Source organism: Nuphar pumila, chromosome 7 (genome assembly GCF_984573655.1).
Source record: "Nuphar pumila chromosome 7, dmNupPumi1.hap1.1, whole genome shotgun sequence".
Lineage (NCBI taxonomy): Eukaryota > Viridiplantae > Streptophyta > Magnoliopsida > Nymphaeales > Nymphaeaceae > Nuphar > Nuphar pumila.
The window spans coordinates 14,072,898-14,082,923 of record NC_143255.1 but is presented as its reverse complement, the minus strand read 5'-3'; positions in this window follow the sequence as shown (position 1 = coordinate 14,082,923).

The following is a 10,026-nucleotide window of genomic DNA, read 5'->3' as shown; positions in this document are numbered from 1 at the left end:
TATGGGTGGACATGATCAAGGCTTTTAAAGGCATTAAGACCTTGAGGTCTATTGATGAGTTGTAAGCTTGGATATCCACGACCCATAAGGATTAAAAATATTATGAAATATAAGATACTAAAAAGCATTGTTTATATATAAAATATAACCAAAATAATTAATATAAAATACACCTAACCACACACAATATTAGACTTTAACTCCTTAATGTTTAAAAAATAATCAAATACCAGTAAAAAACAGTATTACTTGCATTTATCATGTCAACATAAGGACTAGATATTAGTAGACAATATTATTTATGGATTCTTATAAGCTAATTAAAATCAATGACACAAAAACTGAGATTAATAGTGCAAGAGCATTAGGGATGGCAGTGGGGCGGGGCGGGGCGGGGCGGGGCGGGGGACAAGGTCTCCACCCTCGCCCCGCCTCAAGATTAGAACCTCCATCCCCGGCGGGGATGGATTTTAACCTCCACCCCCACCTTCATCCCCATTTCATGTCCTCCATCCCCGGTTCAAATGGGGATGAGGTGGGGCGGGGCGGGGATATTGCGAGGAAAAGTGACGGGGATGGGTTGGGTTGGGGATGAGGCGAGGATCATGGCCGGGACGAGCTGGGGCGGGGAAAAGTGTACGTCCATCCCCGCCTCCATCCCCGAACGGGGATGGATTTTAACCTTCGTCCCCGCCTCCCCCCCTCCTCCGTTTCATACCCTTCATCCCTGGTCCAAACGTGGCGAGGCGGGGCCCGCTTTCCCCCCCCCCCCGTCCACTGCCATCCCTAAAGAGCATGGGTGATTTTTTTTTTTATCAGTTGCATACTTTTTGCTAAATTATTCTTGTCCTTTTTATTCTTATTTTGTACTTTTTATTTTTAAATTATATAAGGTCATAAAGCTAAATGGGTATACAATTTTATATAGTAAACTTTGATCCATGTAACTTGCATTGACAACCTATTCATGTAAACTTTGTTTAAAAGAAGTGGTTTAGCCATTCCAATACAACCTATCGCCTCATGGGTCAAACCCAGACTTGAACTCACAGGTGACCTATCTGGTGTTGAACCAACTTCATGGTATGGACCAGGCTTTAAATAGGAACCAAAGTACAAATGGGTTGGGCTTGGTCCTCAATCTCGCACTTTATTTCCGAAAACAGATTCTTAAAATAAGATGGATTATGTTCACACATATGGATTTGTATTAGATATGAATCAGTTTAAGCCAGATCTATTTCAGATTTATATTCAATTTGATCCATTTCCATTTTTTACACATGAAAATCTTGGTTTTGATCTTCTTTTATTAGATCCAGCAATATCACACGTATATTTCAAATCTACATTCAAAGCTTATTCTGATCCTGATACAAATTCACATCGATTAGACAAAATTCAAATTCAGATATGTCATGATCCAGTATCCTGTCTGTTTGCATTTCTAAAAGAAGCCGACCACATCAGGGTGCAATGAGGCTCTGTGATGACAAAAGAATCTTGAACAAGATCAGTAGGGGTGTCAACCGGTCGGACCTTCACCAGACCCAGTGGCTTAGGACTCTGAAATACTGATACCGGTTTCATGTCAGGATCTGATCAGACCTACCAAAGGCAAAACCAGCAGTAGGTCCTGCAAGGCTGCAAGGATCATATAAACTAGATCCAGACTAGAGTTGGTAAAATAATAGTTATGTTATAACTTTGACATAAGAAAATTGTGGATCTTACTTAGGACTTGGGTAGAACCCAGGTGTGGCATGAATTTTGATATACCATACCTGGATCTCTATATGCTAATCAGACTTCACGGGTCTGACCTAAATATTTGATAGAACCTCTTTCTTCATTGCCAAACTACATGAATCCGGTGTGAGTTGGGATCAAGTCATATCCGACTCGTTAACAATTGGTCAGGGCTTGCAAGAAGATGGATATAGGCCCGGTTAAGTTATAAAATGGTAGTTATGCATTACCGTGTGCTGGATCTCACTAGAACTCCGAAGTTAAGCATGTTTGGACAAGAGTAGTATTGAGACGGGTGACCTCATGGCTATGTGTTACTGCACTTGTGTACGTGTTCGGATTTTTTAAAAAAAAGCTTCCAATTTTTTGTTAGTATTGAGTACGTTCACTAAACAAAATTTTCTCAAGAGAAAAAGAAATTTGTGGCATTGGTGCCAACCAAGTGCGACTCGCCCGATTCCTTCCTCGACTCAGAAACCAACTCAAATGACCGATATGAGACGGACTCCAAGGGTAAAATAGGAAATTATCACCCGACCTTCGTTCAAAAATCGAAACCCTAGCTGCACGGTCAAAGCCTAAGGAGGTCCATTTCCCGCGGAAGCCAACGAGATGTCCTTGTCTCAGAAGTGAGGTCCTTTTCCGTCATTTTGTCCTATGCGCACCCCCACGCCCGTCCTCCATTTAGCTTTTCCAAGAAAGGGAATTTTTTTTTCCATCCTGACAATTTTTTAATAAGGGAATAAAAAAAAGGGAAAACTTTGAGGAGGCTCTGTCAGCTCGGGAATTCGGAATTCCCTTTCATGCCACGAGGCAAGTGGGCCTCATGATGGATCCGTGGGACCCATATAGCATGCTACGTAGGATCACTGCCCCTGCAACCTGTCACGACGGGCCCACCACCCAACTGACCTCGCCAGCGCAACCCAAACGGGGTGATTAAAATCACAAAAAAGGACATCAATCTTATCGTTATTCATACAAGAGGTATTATGTTCTTTTATTACACTTTACCCTCCTATAACGAGTCGGGTTTGACCCAGACCCGACCCACCCGTACCAAACCTTATAAGGTCAGGCTTTGGTGATAAAGAAGAAGAATCAGGAGTCCGATTAGTAAATGGAACCGGGTGGAGTTTGTGAAATTTCATGCTAGACCCGAGTTTCAATTATGATCCACATTTTTTCAATGTAGAAACGATAAAATTTATTATTTTACCGGTTATGGTGTGTGCAATCCTTATAGTATACCGGTATGGTTTTTTTTTTTTATGGTGAGTTCCAATAGACACTGGTTTAGAACGGGTACAGCACCTTAAATCAGATCTAGATTTAGTCCTACCTAATTCCGAACTAGATCTGACAGGTTGACACCCTTAGTAAAAGGCACTAATGCGACCATTATCAAGTAGGGGTTCACCTATTGCGATTTGGATCCAATACACGTTCAAATTTGAAGTTGGTAAGTTAGATTTAGTAAATTAAAAACCAATCAAGTACTAAGAAAATTTAGATTTGAATTTAGTGTACGATTTTATATCTGGAATTTGATCTGGATCAGAGAAGTATTTGAATCCGATCATATGTAAAAGGCATATTAGATTAGCTATTTAGTTAATCGGATCTAGAAATAGCGTTAACTTTGTTCTTTCAAATCTGATTATAGAGGTAAAAGTGGTCAGACCCAAATGAGGTTGTTAGAGGAGTGTCTGTAATACCTGCTAATTTTTCAGTAATTATTAAATTAATAAAGAAAATTTTATATCTCAATTATGGATTTAATTTTATTTGAATTTACGTTTTAGTTAGACTTTAGTATAAATGTTATTTCGAATTGAAATCTTAAGTGAATATGTATTTCAATTAAGATTTAATTAGAGTTTAATTCAAAGTGAATTTGACTTTCATTTGAATTTAATTTAACATAAATTTGAATTTGATAATTAATTTAATTTGAATTTAATTAAAGGTAAATTTGGATTTGAACTTGATTTAGATGTAAATTGGGTTTGGATTAAAATGTGAACTTAATTGGATCTCATTTGGATTTAGATTCAATTTAGAATTTAATTAAAATATAAAATTAATTAGATTTAAATTAGCTAATTAATTTAATTAAGTAAAAGGAGATCTCAAGAGGGTGGGACGCCCCTCCCTATGTGGTCCCATCTTACTTGGTTGAAACATTTTACCTCTTTAATTCAATTACATAGGATCCCATAGAAATTAAAAGCCAATAATTTTTTAACTCAAAAATAGGTTATGTAACTAAAAGTCTTTGTCTTATTTTAAGGTAAGTTTGGACTCCCATATATAAACAAATTCCTAAGGGGTGGGACGTTCCCACCTACCCTATTTTAATAAAATAAATAAATAAATAAAATAAAAATCAAATATAGTTGGAAATCCCAATTGGATAAGCCAATTAGGAATCCAATAAATAGAGTTGAGAGACTTACCTTAAAGAGGAGAGAATCCCAAGAGACCTATAAAAGGCCCTATTCACGCACACCCCCACCCCTTTTTTCTATCTTTTTTATTTTTTCCCAAGTCTCTCTCTCTCTCTCTCTCTCTCTCTCTCTCTCTCTCTCTCTCTATCTATCTATCTATTTTCTTCTCCCTTTTTCCTCTTCTTCTCCCTCATCCATGGCCCCCCATTGGAGGTCTGAAGCTGGTATTGGATGCTTCAAGGTGGTGCTGCCTAGACAAGGAAGAAGAGTTTCTACGGTTTCAATTTTCGCTTTCAGTGTTCTTTTTCGATTTTCAACATTCAAGGTAGGTTTATTATAATTATGAATGTATGTATGGTGCTTAGAAGGATGTTAGTGCTATGGAAGGATTTTCTTATGCACACCAATATATATATATATATATATATTCATGCATGGACTAATATCATATCGAGGATGAATGTTTTTGGAACTCTAAAATCGTTTTTGGGGATTTTTTATATGAATCAATGGGTGTTTTTAAAAAAACGGTTTATGGGATTCTTGATCTATACTTTGTATTAGATTGTTCAACATGTGTTACATTAGATTCTTGATGATTTGATATTAGATGCGCATGATTGATTAAAAAATCTAAGAATATAAATTATTTTTGGTAAAAATCACATTATTTTAAAAAATCAACTATATGAGATCCTTGATTTTTATGTTAATTTCTATTATGAATGTAATATATGAGATTTCAGCATGAACCATACTTGTATTAACTATACTGAGATTTCAGCATGAACCAAAGCTAGGTTGGTTGTAAAAGGATTTCAACCAAAGGAAGGTATTGACTATACTGAGATTTTGTCTCATGTCGTTAAATTGACTACATACTTGTATTAAGTATTGTTGCAGTTGAAAACTTTCACTTGTAGGAATTAGATGTAAAAACTTGCTCTTCTTCATGGTTATATGGAAGAAGACATTTACATAATGCAACAAAAAGGGTTTACCATCCAGGGTAAGGAAGAGATTGTATGCAAGTTGAATAAAAGCTTGTATGTTTTAAAGTAAACCCCTAGATAATGGTATAAGAAGTCTGATGAATTCATGTGTAACCACGAATTCATGAGATATCAGTTGCTACCTTAAAAGGTTTGATGATTGCTATATTATTTTGCTCTTGTATGTAGATGATATGCTCATTGCAGGATCTAATGTTCAAAAGATTAACAAATTCAAACAACAATTATCAAAGGAGTTTGCAATAAATGATCTAGAAGCTGCAAAGAAAATACTTGGGTTGAGAATTTCTTGAGATCGAGAAATTGGCTCTTTGAAGTTATCTCGAACAGACTATATTAAAAAGGTGTTAAGTATGTTTTGTATGCAGTTTTCAAAACCCATAAGTACTCCTTTGACAAATCATTTCAAATTATCGAAAGAGCAGTCACCCAAGTCAGATGACGACTATGAGTATATATCCAAAGCTCTATATGCTTCAACATTTGGTAGCTTGATGTATGTTATAGTTTATACCAAGTTAGACATTGTTCAAGCAGTGAGAGTCATAAGCAGATACATGACATATCTAATGAAGCAATATTGGAAAGTTGTGAAGTGAATCCTTCAATACTTAAGAGATACCACAAACATAACACTTTTTTTTGACAAAGCTGACATGAATTTGCAAGGCTTTGTTGATGCAAATTTAGGTGGTGATGTTGACAATATAAAAACACCACATGTTATGTCTATACCTTAGGTGTCATTGCTACAAGCTAGGTTTCTCAGTTGCAAAAGATTGTGTCTCTCTCCACCACTGAAGTTGAATATGTTGTTGTTACTGAAGCTAGCAAGGTGATGATCTAGTTGAAGAATTTTTTAAAAGAGTTTGGCAAAAAGCATAGCAATAATGTCCTTTTCTATAACAATCAAAATGTGATTCATCCGGCAAAGAATTCAACATTTTAAGCCAGAACAAAGCACATTTAGATAAAGTATCACTTTATTCATGATTTGTTGATTGTTGGGGTACTATCACTTGAGAAGATACGTGGATCAAAAGATCTGGCAGACAACCTCAGTTAGACTTCATGAAATAGAAGTTGGAGTGTCCTGGCCAAGCCATGGAAGGGTACCAAAAGTAAGCGCCATCTACGTCTCTGTCATAAACAAATTTCACAAAGAGACCCCATAAGAAAAAAAAAACTCTATATGGCATTTGGTGAAAAGTGGGTTGCATCAAAATGTAGTCATGTTCTTCAAATTCATATAAAAACTAGGTGCATACTGAAATTTTTTTACTCCAAAAGGGGGGGAGGGGGAGGCACAGGCCCTGCCCAGCCTTGGCCAGTTTGGACCAGGGATGGAGGACATGAAACAAGGATGGAGGCCGGGATGGATTTACGCTTTCTCCTGCCCCGCCCCGCCCCGCCCCATCCCATCCCATCCACAATCCTTCTTTAGAGATGATAATGGATTGAGGGAAAATAGGTCCTGCCCCGCCACGCCCCGTTTGGACCGGGGATGGAGGACATGAAACGGCGATGAAGACAAAGATGAAGGTTAAAATCTAAACCTATGCCGGGTTGGCGGTCTGGATTTTGAGATGGGGCGGGGGTGGAGACCTTGTCCCCCGCCCTGGTCTACTGCCATCCCTAGACATCTTAGTAGACAGTAATTTGGTTTTATGAGAATTTTGGTTTTACATGCCAGGAGCTAAGAGAAGATCGCATCAGAGGCGCCTTGGATGTCTGTCGTCTGTCTTTAAAAATGAAAGACACCAATCAAAACAGTGAACAATCTCATTGTGACCAGTTCATTTTAAACCATACCTATGCCATCCATCTAAAACACTAACGACATTGGAAAAAAGAGTAGGACCCATCTAAGCCATGGGCATCTCATTCTTACAGGATTTGGATGTCATTCCTCTTGAGATCAATGGCATCCAGAAGTGCTCACACTCTGACCCGATCCAATCTCAGGACTGTAATTAAAAAAAGAGTAAACAAATATTTTTATTTACTTTAAAAAAAATAAAATAAACAACATTTTCCTTAAATGGGATTCCTTCTCTGGATTTGATTTTTTTTTTAAATGTGTTGAACGTGAGTACTTGACCGTTGAAAGCCAATCATTAGCTTCCAATTCCTGAAAGGCAACAGGGGGAAGCTGACATGGCACGTGATGCACCCAAAATAATGGAAACGAATAATGAGAGGGGCCCGGTGCAGGGTCCGAACCGGGTTCACTTTTACCGATTCGGATCTGCAGCCGACCCCACTTGGTCTGCCCTTATCCCATCACCATAGACAGTATCCAACCTGGATCCAACCTGTTCCAACCTGAACTGTCCGGATCTCACACGGAATAATCCGGACCGACCTGGACCCACATGGGTTCGATATAGATGTGGGGCAGCAGCACCCGGGGCAGTGATACGGTGACTGCCCCCTCTCCTGCTCTTGAAGAGCATATTTTACACATTTGGCAGTGATGCGGTCAGGCTTTCCAGAGAGGATTAATGGCGTTTTGTGTGTACAAAAAAAAAGGACTTGATGCACCATGCTGTAGGTTTTAAAAATAAGCCCTTATATTGTTCTACCACCATGAGAACTGGGCCTATGTCACAAAGACACGCGGACACAAGGACCCGTATTGCAAGTTCGACTAGCAAGTTTGAAATTTTGTTGGAAACTAGGACATGAGGGAACAAAATTTTTTAATTAATAAAAAAATAGTTTTTGTTATTTTAATGCAAAAAAGCATTTTGTATTGAAATGAACCATTAAAAAGATTAAAAAATAAAATAATATAAAAATATTATCTGTACGTATCAGTGTTCGTGTCCGAGCGTGTCACCAGAGACGTGCCACCAAAATGGTGTATCCCTGTGATGTAGACTACAGCTGGTTAACCAGCCGAACGAACTGAACATAGTCTGTTCAGGCTTAGCTTGTCTTCAGTGAGATATTGTCCAGGCACAGCGAGTCTCGCTTGACCAAGTGGATGTGGATCTGAGCTTGAGCCACCTAATGCAATGCAGATTCTTTTTCAGAATTTAATTAAGGGTTAGTAGAAAAAGGTAATCAAACAAAAACAAAAAGGTAACTAAACTAGAAACTAACCTAGTTAGGTACTGGTTGGACCTTGATAAACTGGGTAGAGACCAAAGTGAGAATGGGGCCGGTTGAGATATTGGCTACAAGCATACTGTCCAAATCAGTTGCATCACTAATTACGTTTAAATACTATGTATGCAAAATCCACACAAACTTGGATGAGTTAAGCCGAGTTGAACACTCTTTGTTCACACTCAGCTTGCTTGTACACCACACCAGTACGAGTGCTCATAACTCAGGTTTACAAGTTGGCTTGATGAGCTTGAATGAGCTTCATGCAAAACCAAACTGATCTGAGCCACAAACAGTTCCCTTTGTTTATCAAGCCTATCTTCAGCAGAGTAGGTTTTTTTTTTTAAGAAATTAGCGCAGTATTTTTTTTTATGACGTAGAACCCTTGCCAAAGCGAGAAAAAACCCGGGCGAGGCCGCACAAGCTGAGCATGGATTGCCAAAAAAAATCTCGAAACATATTGCAGAGTGGGCAGGATTCAAGCTCGCCACCCATTTCATGAAAGTCCCATGTTTTACCCATTAGGGTATAACATGTATTTTCTGTCTTTTGATCAACAAAACCTAGCATCTCTGATATAACTATATGAGCCAACCTTAATTGGGCTAATCAAGCTCAACTCGTTTACATATAATGAGCTTGAGCCCATGCTCGAGCTCAGCTCATTTACATGGATGAGTTCGAGCTTGCCTGAAACAATCAAGCCTCAGCAGAGTCCGGGTTAGCTCATCTCCCTATTCAAGCAAGATGTGCAGTATTCTTTGTAGATGCTGTATTATTTTTGTGTATATTTTGCATATAGTCTGAATAAAGGGTAGGGGGCCTCTCCCCAGCTTACTCATCGAAAAAAAAATGTGAACGCTTTAGGCTATTTTTTGGGAGTCTTGCAATGGGATGGAAATACAGTTTCAGTGTGTTGTCAAAATACCGATTTTCCAATGTGTGATGTTGAGAGATGGAGTTGCTAAAAACATCCTCTCGTGAAAGGTGTTGAAATGTGGTGTTAGGCCTGCCAACACCAGTCCCAACGTATTGTTTCAGCAAAGCCACTGCTCCCAAACAGCAAGAAAGCATTGCAGAAACCACAACACAACCTCCGATTCAAGGCCCCCAAACACAGCCTTAATGTTTTTGGTAAAGTATACTTGTTTTAGTGAAAAATAGTGCAACTAACCTGGGATGAATGAAGCTGGTGCCTAGCAATGAGCTTCTAAGTATCGATTACATGCAAACTAGCTACTTAGATTCTTATGATTTTTATTGCAAGTTTGCAGTTACATGCTATTTCTCTATTCATGATGAAATGCTGTTTTTCTACTGAAAGTATGAAAAATTGTTGAGATATGTTCCTGCAAAAAATCATGCCAATTCAAAAAGTTGGTTTTGTATACATTTTTGCAACCAGAAGTTTTATTTTGTTTATGGTATTTCTTGCTATATTATATGTATGTAGCTGGGCTCTGTTAGCATTATCCTGATATTTTCTTGGTTTATGAGAAAGGCAGATATTACCTTCTGGATGACTTTAACTGCCAGAGGTTTCATCATATTGAGTTCTTCTCGAGCCTTTTGTGCTGCTTAAAATGATTCAACGGGGAACTGTATCTCTGTAAATATAAACACACACACATACACTCCCTCCCTCCCCCAATCACCGACCCCCGGTTGGTAAAACCCTTGAGGTCTCCCTTGCCCACCTG